The 10,415-nt window shown below is 29.7% G+C and overlaps 1 pseudogene; it reads right to left on the reverse strand.

Moving 5' to 3' along the window:
• Positions 1 to 8,429: 8,429 nt before the first annotated feature.
• LOC125814782 (tubulin beta-2 chain-like) lies at positions 8,430 to 9,264 on the reverse strand (annotated as a pseudogene).
• Between the last annotated feature and the right edge of the window lie 1,151 nt (positions 9,265 to 10,415).

The following is a 10,415-nucleotide window of genomic DNA, read 5'->3' on the forward strand; positions in this document are numbered from 1 at the left end:
CCGACAACATATATTGTCACTTTAAATTATCATGATTAGTGACAATTATAGTTGTCACAAAATAAAAAATTAATTTGTATTCAATAAAAAGGGTTACTAGGACAATGCATTTTTTGTCATTGAATGTAGTTAACTTCTAATGAACTAATTTATTTTGTGACAAAAATATTTGTCTTAAAAAGTTTAATTTGGTCATTGCTAAAACTTACTTTTGATGATAAAATATTTTGTCACTAATCACTATCAATTGATGACATTTAATTATTTTATATAGATATTATTTATTAAATTAGAGTTGCATAAATTAAAAATTAAATAATAAAACATGCTAGATATTAATAGAATTCACCCATGATCATGTAATAAAAACAATTAAAATTATACTAACATAATATCTCGTTACAAACTCCTTAAATAAAAGTAAAATTGTCCAATAACAAAAAAAATCTAACTGAAATATGCTAAATATTACTCCTAAACTAAGAAATATAAGTAAAAGTTCCTTCCAAAGTCCAATAATATGATGACACATAGCTTGCAATCAATCTTGATTCAATTCTCACCGTTTATACTGTGAAAAAAGAGAAAAAAAAAAGAAGTGTTCATACTAGGGTAAAAAATAAAATTTGTTACACAATTTGTCTTTCATATGTTGTAATGACCAGTTTCATAAGGCTTATTGGATAGATTGTTTGTGGAGTATATCATCACAAACTACTCTACATAAAACATAAACTCCATCAATATATTCATGAAAACTACTAACTATTGAAATATAATGTACTTATGCAGAAATTCTCACATTAGAATCAAACATGATGTGAAATAAAGAGAAACTACATATAACTATAGTAATATTGTATTGGTATTGTAATTTATTTTTGTGTTTTCTTGTGTTGGCGTGTGTTGCCCGTAGTGGGTGTAGTTTGTGTGGGATGTGTTTTCTGATTGTGTATTGTTGTTGGTATGAGGGAGTATTGTTGATTGTGAGTATTAGTTGTAGGAATGGGTAGTATACATATGTAGTTGTAGGAATGGGTAGTATACATATGTTGTTATTTTTTCGTTCTTCTACGTGTGTGTGTGTGTTTTTCTTTTCCTTTTTTTTTTAGTTTTGCAGTGGTGTGGGGTAGATATAGGATGTAAGATGAGGTGAGTAGTGGTGTGAGAAAGTGGGGGTAGTGTAGGTGTAGTGGGGAGGATAATGGGTAGTTTAAGATTTTTTATTTTTATTATTATTTTTGACATAATAAATATATATAATAAAAATATTAGCTAACTATTTTGGACTAATAAAAAATATAAGAAAATTAAATAGTTAATCGAAAAATATAATGAAGAAACATTAACTTATTTATTTAAAAGAAAACATATATTTTTGTAATTTTTTTCTTTTGATTAAAAAAAAACTTAACCTAAAACATGACTTTATTTTTATAGTTTTCAAATATATTAAAATAAACTTACTAAAATAAGATAAAATCAAAATTTTAATTTATACTTATAATAAATATTTAAGGAATAAAAAATGGTGTAAAACTTATGTTCGGTAAAAATTACGTGTTTAAAAAGATTATAGTAAATGGTGTGCAAAGGGTTTCATATCTTTTTTTTGGGGCTAAATCAAAAGGCAGCCTTATTTTTGAAAAACAAAAATTAATAGTATTGTTTTTAGAAAATAAAAATTGGTGTTATTTTTGTCAAATTAAACACGGTCATAAAGTCCCAAACTAAAAAAAAAGATTAAAAAAAATTACTGCCTTATAATGTTATCCTAGCTTTTTTGGTTATAATTATCGTTACTTTTGGGCAAAACAAAACTTCAACTCCATAAGACTTTTATTTTGGTTATAGAGTCCAACACAAATCTTACTTTGAATTCAAATAAATATTTATTAAAATTGATATAATAATATAGAATAATTTTAAGGATAAACTACTTTATTAGACATACATCACTAGCATACATACTAATTTTACATCTACTTTCAAACAATTACATATATTATTACTTTTAATATTTTATACCATATATTATTGAAGATACAATGAATATTCATATCCCTTAAAACTAGGATTGATATTATCGTTACATTTATCAAACTCTAACTCTTCCTCTTCCCTTATCACTCGAATTTACTGAGAAGAAATACCCCATTAAAATAGATGTTCTACGACTTGTCAACACATATCAAATTCTTAGCTTTTGATTTTCTCACTCTAAAAAATCTCACATGAATCCACCATTTTTTCTCTCAAGAGGAGACACCTTTCACACGCAGAGACAATCGAATCGTTGTAACAGAGATTTCAAGCCAATCGATTTATCAAATTCGACATTGATGATGGTACTGGTTTCATACCTTGTATACTATGGATCAACCAATAAAGTTTGTCACTTCTCCGTCGGATCTAGGCGCAGTGAGCAACACCGATGAATCAAAAGGTGAAGCAAACACCCGTGGTTAGATGCTCTGACCACCACCACAAACGTAATCGAAAAGTTTCAATAAGCGGAGATTTACGCATTTATTTGATACATTATTGATATATATGATACATTATTGAGATACGATTATATGTATCTAATTTTAATCAGTGTATCTTATTAAGTGTGTATGTATCTAATGATTGATTGGATTTTATGTATTATTGGAAATTTACGCATGTATTTGACACAATTTATTCTATCATGTATCCTAGTCTTGTCATATGTATATGATCTTCTATCATGTATCTTAATATTATCATATATATTTTTTATGCTATTACAATGTATCTAACTATTTTCATATTTATCTGAGATACATGTTTTTGGATATAACATATGAAATTGATACTTGAAACGTCAAATTATACATATAAAAGATACATGAAATAATATTAGATCATATAAATATATACATGAAATTAATATTAGATCATATAAATAGATATGAAGGTATTTGTATAATACTCATGTATCTAAGTGTTTGACATAGATACACTCCTTGATTCCGCCTTATATTAAGGGATTTAATGAATTTAAATTTTCAGAATTATTGTCCATGTATTTTTAAAATTCTCAATTAATACTCTAATTAAGAAAATTCGTTACAACCAATTAATTTAAATAAATAAAATATGTATCCCGATTTTATAATTCGGCAGATACATGCATCTCGCAGATTCAGACTCATGTATCCTAAGCATGAAATATGGTGGAAAAATTAAGTTGAATGAGTATCTTAATAAATAATTATTGATTTTAGCGATACTTTTTATTTATTATCATTTATAGCAATACATATCAATATTAGATAAATCTGCAATATGTATTAAAAGTGAATTATGTATACAATATATGTTTATTATAGCTATGTTAAAATATATTATGCTAGTTTGGTAAGAGATTGACACATTGTATTACAAGTGTAATAAAATTTGTGATAAATCTATTATCCATCAATAAAACTTATATTATATGTGTTTTGTAAATTGTTATTTGTAATATGTATTAAAACTGTATTATAAATGTATTCAAAGTGATAAGTGAAAAAATGTTATTGCTATAAATGGTAAATATTTTATTAATATAGCATATTTATGTAAGTTTTCCTAATATGGTAGAGGAAGTAATATTGAAACTATCGAAAATCGTAGTAATTAGGACATAAACTAGTGGGATTATGTAGTTTACCCTTATTTTAATCTATGATTTCACTTTTTGCTCTTCATTAAAAGACTCTTTAATAGAAAAAAATGTCATTTACTATTTTTCTAATATTTAAAATCAACAAAAAACATAAAAACTCCTAAATCTAAAAGGAATCCAAAGTGACAAGTTTTAAACGTGACTACATAAAATGAAAAGTTTTATAACCCTAAAAATATTTTTAAAAATTGTTACTATTTTTGTCAAATAACTGTTAATTTATCCTAATATCTAGAATTTTGAAATTAATTAAAGTTATAACTATTTAATCTTTACATATTTGTAAGATGTAATATTATTTCCTCATAACTATTATTTTACTATTAACTTAATTGAATTAGGGTTTGCTGTTGCGATACTAAACTTTTATGAGACCTATTACCTCCCTAGACTATTTAATACCGGTATTTTAAACATATATATTTGCCCACGTGGACATAAAAAATAATGCAAAATTATAAATAGTAATGTGTCCACGTGGGCACATATATACCTTTAAAATACACATTAAATAGTTCAGGGGGTAAAAAATACAGTATTAAATAATCTAGGGAGGTAATAGGTCCTTATGAAAGTTTTAGTATTGCAACAGCAAATCCGACCAAAGTTGGGGTATTTTTCAGACCATTACCCCATTGAATTATGTGATATACCATATATATAAATAATAAAGAAAGAACGTTTGACGTTTAGAAAGAGTATTGAGTATTGTGTTTTCATGTACTTTAACTTTCGATTTCAATGTTAGAATTTTAATTTTATATTTTTAAGTTTCTTCATTTCAATGTAAATTGAATTGTTGGAGTTGTTTTTGACACATTCATTACATTGAAATTAAATGTGGAATAGACACTTTAGAATATGCAAAAAAAAAAAAGAAGTCAAAATCAAAAGTATTTAAAAAATATTTTATCATGTGTTCACTGTTTAATTGGAATATGTCGTAGTTCGAGTATCTAACTGAAATTAATTAACAAATTTAAGAAATTGTTAATGTATTCAACCTAACATATTTATTTCTTAATATAATAAATATCTATAATTACAAATTATATAGCTAATTCATACGCGTTCAAAATATATTGAATTCAATCATTGTATCAAATATAATAACATTCATTTTCATTATTTGAATTATTGCATTTAGTAGAAATAATGCATTTTAATTATTTCACACACGTGCGTGCGCACCCCACCCACACACACTCACACGCGCGCACACACACACTTCGTTGGTTTTAATTTTTTTCCTCGCCAATGAACGAATGGACTTTATCTATTTCTTATGAAGCATTTGTATTATTCTTTTTGTCAGTTGTCACTTGTAATTATGAACAATTGTAGCAAAAAAAAAACAAACTATATTTAGCTATGAATTTTTTTCGTAGAAAATAATTGACTTATTCAATATAAATTTTAAGTCGTCGCTATTAACACCTAAAATATTTTGTGACAATTTTTTATTGTCACTAAATTATATGTTGATTAGAGACAATAAAGTGATTGCCACCAATTGTTTATATTATTAGTGATGAAAATAAATGTCACAATTAAATCTAAATTTTATAGCTAAAACTTATAATATTTAACTACGAACTCTAATTTGTCGATAATGTCACAACATATTTTTTGAGACGAAATTTTTTTGTGTCCAAAAAGCTAATGTAATTAAGACAAAAAATAGTTTGTCACGAATTAGATACATCATTAGTGATGAAATAATGTGTCACGAATAACATTAAATTCGTGACTAACCCTACTCAATAAATGGCGCCAATGCATTTTTGGTGGGAAACTTTAGTTGACAAAGCTTTACTACGAAATTTTTATGTTTCGTCACTAAAAGTATGTGTCTCATATATTTAAGCACGAAAAGTAATTTTTGTCACTAAAAATGAATAAAATTTGTCCCATGTCAGTCAGTCGTCATTAAAGGTGTGTCACTAAATGTATATAAAGATGATTTAGGGCTTCGTCTCTAAAGAAGTTCCATTAACTACAAAACAAAAAATTCGTCACAAAATGCATAGCATTTGTGATGAATTTGATTGTCATAAAAAGTGTATTTTTTGTAGTTGATAGTATAATTTTGTCACTAAAAACGTTATTAACACCGATAAAATTATTTGGTCACTAATTATTTAGTTCAATTAGTGACGATACCAATTGTCTCTTAAGTTCTATATATCTCGTAGTAGAACAAAAGAAATTTTGTCACTAATGACTACCTTTTATATACAAAAAAAGTATTTCGTCCTTAAATGTATAAATTAGTGACAAATTTATCACTCTAATGAAGATTAACAATTTTGTAGTTAAATATATCATCTTGTCACTAAAAGTATGATTTTTATTAACATAAAATTGTCACTATAAATCGTCATATTATTAGTAATAATTACAATTGTCATAAAATATAAAATTAATTCATATTCGATAAGGAGGGTACTAGAACAAATATATTATCACTAAATGTGTTCAATTTATGTTCAATCTATGTATTCAATATGTTGTAATGGTCAGTTTTATAAGCACTAAATAAAAATGCAAGAATACTAGTATGAAGGTCATCTTGGGTGAGCAAGACTATGTACCTGACAAGAACTTTTTTAAAATTCTGGAGAGCAATGGACACATCATTATCCTCGCATAACCTACTACACATGAATTATCAAAATGCTAATACTTGAGAACTGTATTAACTCAACATCTAACATGTCATCTAACATGTGAAGTATTAGAACATATGACCATTTAATATACAAATTAACTAATCCCCGATAATTGGACAAAATAAAATGATTACAGACAATGTTGCATGCATTGCCGAGATTTATAAAGAGTCATGCATCATGTTGGAGTTCGTATTAACAAAATCTCACCTACTACATTAACACTATTTCGTCCATTTATTTATTGTAGATCTTTTGTCAGCCCCAATAACAACTACTAGTTCAGAAGTATTCAACTAAAGAATTCAAATAAATATCAGCTTTCAAAGCCTTAATTCTATATGCTACCAGACAAGTAAAAAAATCTAGAAGCCTACCAAGCATTTGCTGCAATAAAACTACTTAATGTAGTTCAAGACTAGGACTCAATTGATCATAATTAATTCACTAAATAAATCTACTTATAATTACTCATAATTCAACAAATAAAAAATATCATTCTTAATCCTTCAACAAGAAAGAGAAGCAACAATGGGTTTTTTAGTAAAATGTGTGTTACTAGTTTATCTTATAAATTATCTTTCTATTTGTGGATGGTATGAAAGAGAAAATTATCAGTGGGCGATGTGTTATGCAAGAATGGTATAGCTATTTTGTCTTTATATGGCACGATTAGAAAGATCAAGGAAGGGCAGTATATGGGGTTTGATAACATCTGTGCATATAATCCTTAAATTATGTATAACTCGTGTCTTTTTGGACTTGTTGCAACAGAGTTTGACTTCAGGTGATTCGATATCTTTAGTTGGATGATAAAAGCTTTGGTGGTTTTGAGGCTACTAGTTAGGAGGGTTCTGTTTTCAAACTTACACACAATAGAGGTTCATTCCTTCTACTTTCATCACTGGTTCATGTAATATTGACTAAGCTGCATATATAGTTCATGAAAATGTTAAACTATCCTCCATTTCTTAACCTTTCACCGGTAATTCATATTCAATAACTCTATCACCTCTGATTCTATATGCAGTATAATAAGTCTCTTATTTGAGTTCTTCAAAGCAAACTTGCTAGTAGATCATGGTCTTGCATTGTATAATTCTTGTTGATCAGTACTGTCAACTCTCACACTAGTTTGGACTTTTGGTGTGTGATGGATTTTATCAGTGGTCTCACAAGGTCTTTTTCCTTGGGCGATGTGTTAAATAAGAATGGTGCAGGTGTTGTGAGATCTATCAACAGGAAACTATGCTACATTTGTTCTTAACAAGAGATTATGCTAAGAGCATCTGAACACACTTTGCTGCAGCAGCTTAAGGGCTCATTTATTTAGTTAAATCAAGTTGCAACACAATGGTGGAAAGCTGACTATTCTCCTAATTAACTGAAGCCACTATATCTGGCTGCCCCAGCCATCATTATATGGCATCTATGGAAGAAAAGAAATATCATTTTCCAAGAAGGTTCAATAACAAGAAGCAGAGTTATTAATGACATAAATCAGAACCTCTGTCTCTTGGCTAGAGCGAGGTTCCCATGGATAACAAAGATCTCTAACATTTGGCCACTTATGATATTGGAAATCTACAAACCAACGAGGTGCACATTAGTCTAGTGACATCTTCCTCCCCAAGGAAAATTTAAGTTCAATACTGATGGCTCGTCTAGAGAGAATCATGATCCTTGCTCTCTGGCATTCTGCATCAGAAATAGTAGGGGTCATTGCCAATACTATACTAGTTTAGGTGTTGAAGCGTTGACAATTCATGAAGTAGTGGCTTATTGTATAAGAGAACAACTAATGCCTCTTATTATGGAGACTAGCTCCCTAATCATCAAGAAGGTGATTGATGAAGATTGGGACAGTCCATGGGCTATTAGTATGGAGGTTCAGAAGATCTAAGAGTGGAAGAGAAGGGGGATTTCCAAGTGTCACGTGTTCTAAGAGAAGGGAACCAGTTAGCCGATTCTTTAACTAACAAAGCTTTTATACAAGAAATATATCAGATGATTCATAACTTCAAAGTGCTAAATAAAAAACTAAGAAGAAATATCAAGCATGCTCAACTAACAACAATCAAACAGATGACGCAAAGAAAAGCGCAATCGAGATGCTGAATTGACTTACAACTTGGGGTGATGAGCTTTAGGGTTCTGAAGAAGATGTAATATAGAACCTCATTACCAAGAACAATGTACTCATCGGCATTTTCAACCAGTTGATGCAAGGACAAGGTAGAATTATAAGGCTCAACAACAATGTCAGAAACCTTAGGTAAAGGAAAAACGGAGAAGGTAAGCATCATTCTGTCCTGGTATTCTTCTCTGATCTTTAAGATCAAAAGTGTTCCCATACAAGAACCTGTTCCTCCACCCAATGAATGGCACAATTGAAATCCTGAAAATCAAACACATAGAACACAAATAAATCCTCAAAATGCACAGATCTACAACAACACCAAATGAAAACAAAATGTTTAAGAAAATGCGGGTAGAAACACAAACCTTGAAGGCAGTCAGAGTTTTAGGCTTCCTTACGAACAAGATCGAGAACGACATCAATCAATTCAGCACCTTCGGTGTAACTTACCTTAGCCCAATTGTTACCAGCACCAGAGTTTCCATAAACAAAGTTATCAGGATGGAAGATCTGTCCATAAGGACCAGATCTAATATTGTCCATGGTGCGAGGCTCCAAATCCATAAGAACATCCCTAGGAACAAATCTTCCACTGGTAACCTCATTGTAATATACATTAATTCTCTCAAGTGGAGATCAGAATCACCACTATAATGATCGGTAGAATCAATGCCGTGTTTGGCACAAAAAACTTCCCAGAACTTGACACCAATTTGGTTACCACATTGTCCACCTTAAATATGAAGGATTTCACGCATTTTGGAACTGAGATCCGGAGAAAATATGCACAAATGAAGAGAAAATGGGTAGATCTTACAAAATTGGAACACAAATGAGAAGTGAAATAAATGTAGGGACAAGGGAGGAGAGGGGGTGAGGGTGTTTTATTGTACTATTCAATACAATAATTTTCAGGAACTCCCATTAGAAGCTAAAAAGATAATTAACATACATAAACAACAAAATCCAAGTATACGATTCAAGGTGATAAGAGAAAGGGAACCAAATTAAATGGCTATTTCCAACACAAGGTCTAGGACTGATTAATAGCAATTCAGTAAGCCACAGGTCCAAACAGTAAAGCATTCCCAAAAACACAGCAAGAAGTACAAATATATGATTTTACCGTAATTCTATTTGGAGAGCTTGTTTGTGGCTTCTATTGTGATTGTTCTAGTATTTGGTATCAATCTCCTTGGAGGTTCATTCTGCTAGAAGAAAAACAATGAAAATCACAAATGAGGCACTCCTAATACTGCCTACGTCAATAGTTAAGGACTATTGGTCATCTTAAACTTCTGTTTCATCTTAAATCACTTCTCCTCAAGTTTGAGAAAGGATTCTTTTGGGTAAGATGTCACTTCTCCTAGTGAGATCTTGTAGGTGTCTCACAGTGGCATCACCCAAAACTTGAGATAGAAGTGTCATCAATAAGTAGGAGCTGAAGAAAAACTGATTTTATCCCGTAAGAAATTGATTAGGCTCCAAGAATGCTACTTACCTCCCTTAGCTCGTACCTTCAGAGGTCAATCTGGTTGATTTCCAACAGAGCAGCAACAATTTAGATGAGCTCAAGGTCCAAGTTTAGGGGCGAATCTCTGGGGTCGAATGTTACAGAGAGTTCATCCATGGACTTTTCAGTTTCCTTTTAGTTACTTCTTTAGTTTTTTCATTTGTTGTCTTTTATCTTTTGTTTCCTTTTGCTTATTTCCTGTTTAGATAGTCCTGACCTGTTCTTGGCCGGGCTTTTAGCTATAGCTTGTATATAATTTGTTTTGAATAAATTGGCCTTGAGCCAAACCATTTTAACCAAAAAAAAAAGATAGACATTCAATTTGATCTGTTATTGTCCTTAAGATGCTGACTAAACCACATCATCTGGTAATGTACTAATTGGATTTACCTTCGC

The sequence above is a fragment of the Solanum verrucosum genome, unplaced genomic scaffold (genome assembly GCF_900185275.1).
Source record: "Solanum verrucosum unplaced genomic scaffold, falcon-dt-bn FXZP01001304.1, whole genome shotgun sequence".
NCBI lineage: Eukaryota > Viridiplantae > Streptophyta > Magnoliopsida > Solanales > Solanaceae > Solanum > Solanum verrucosum.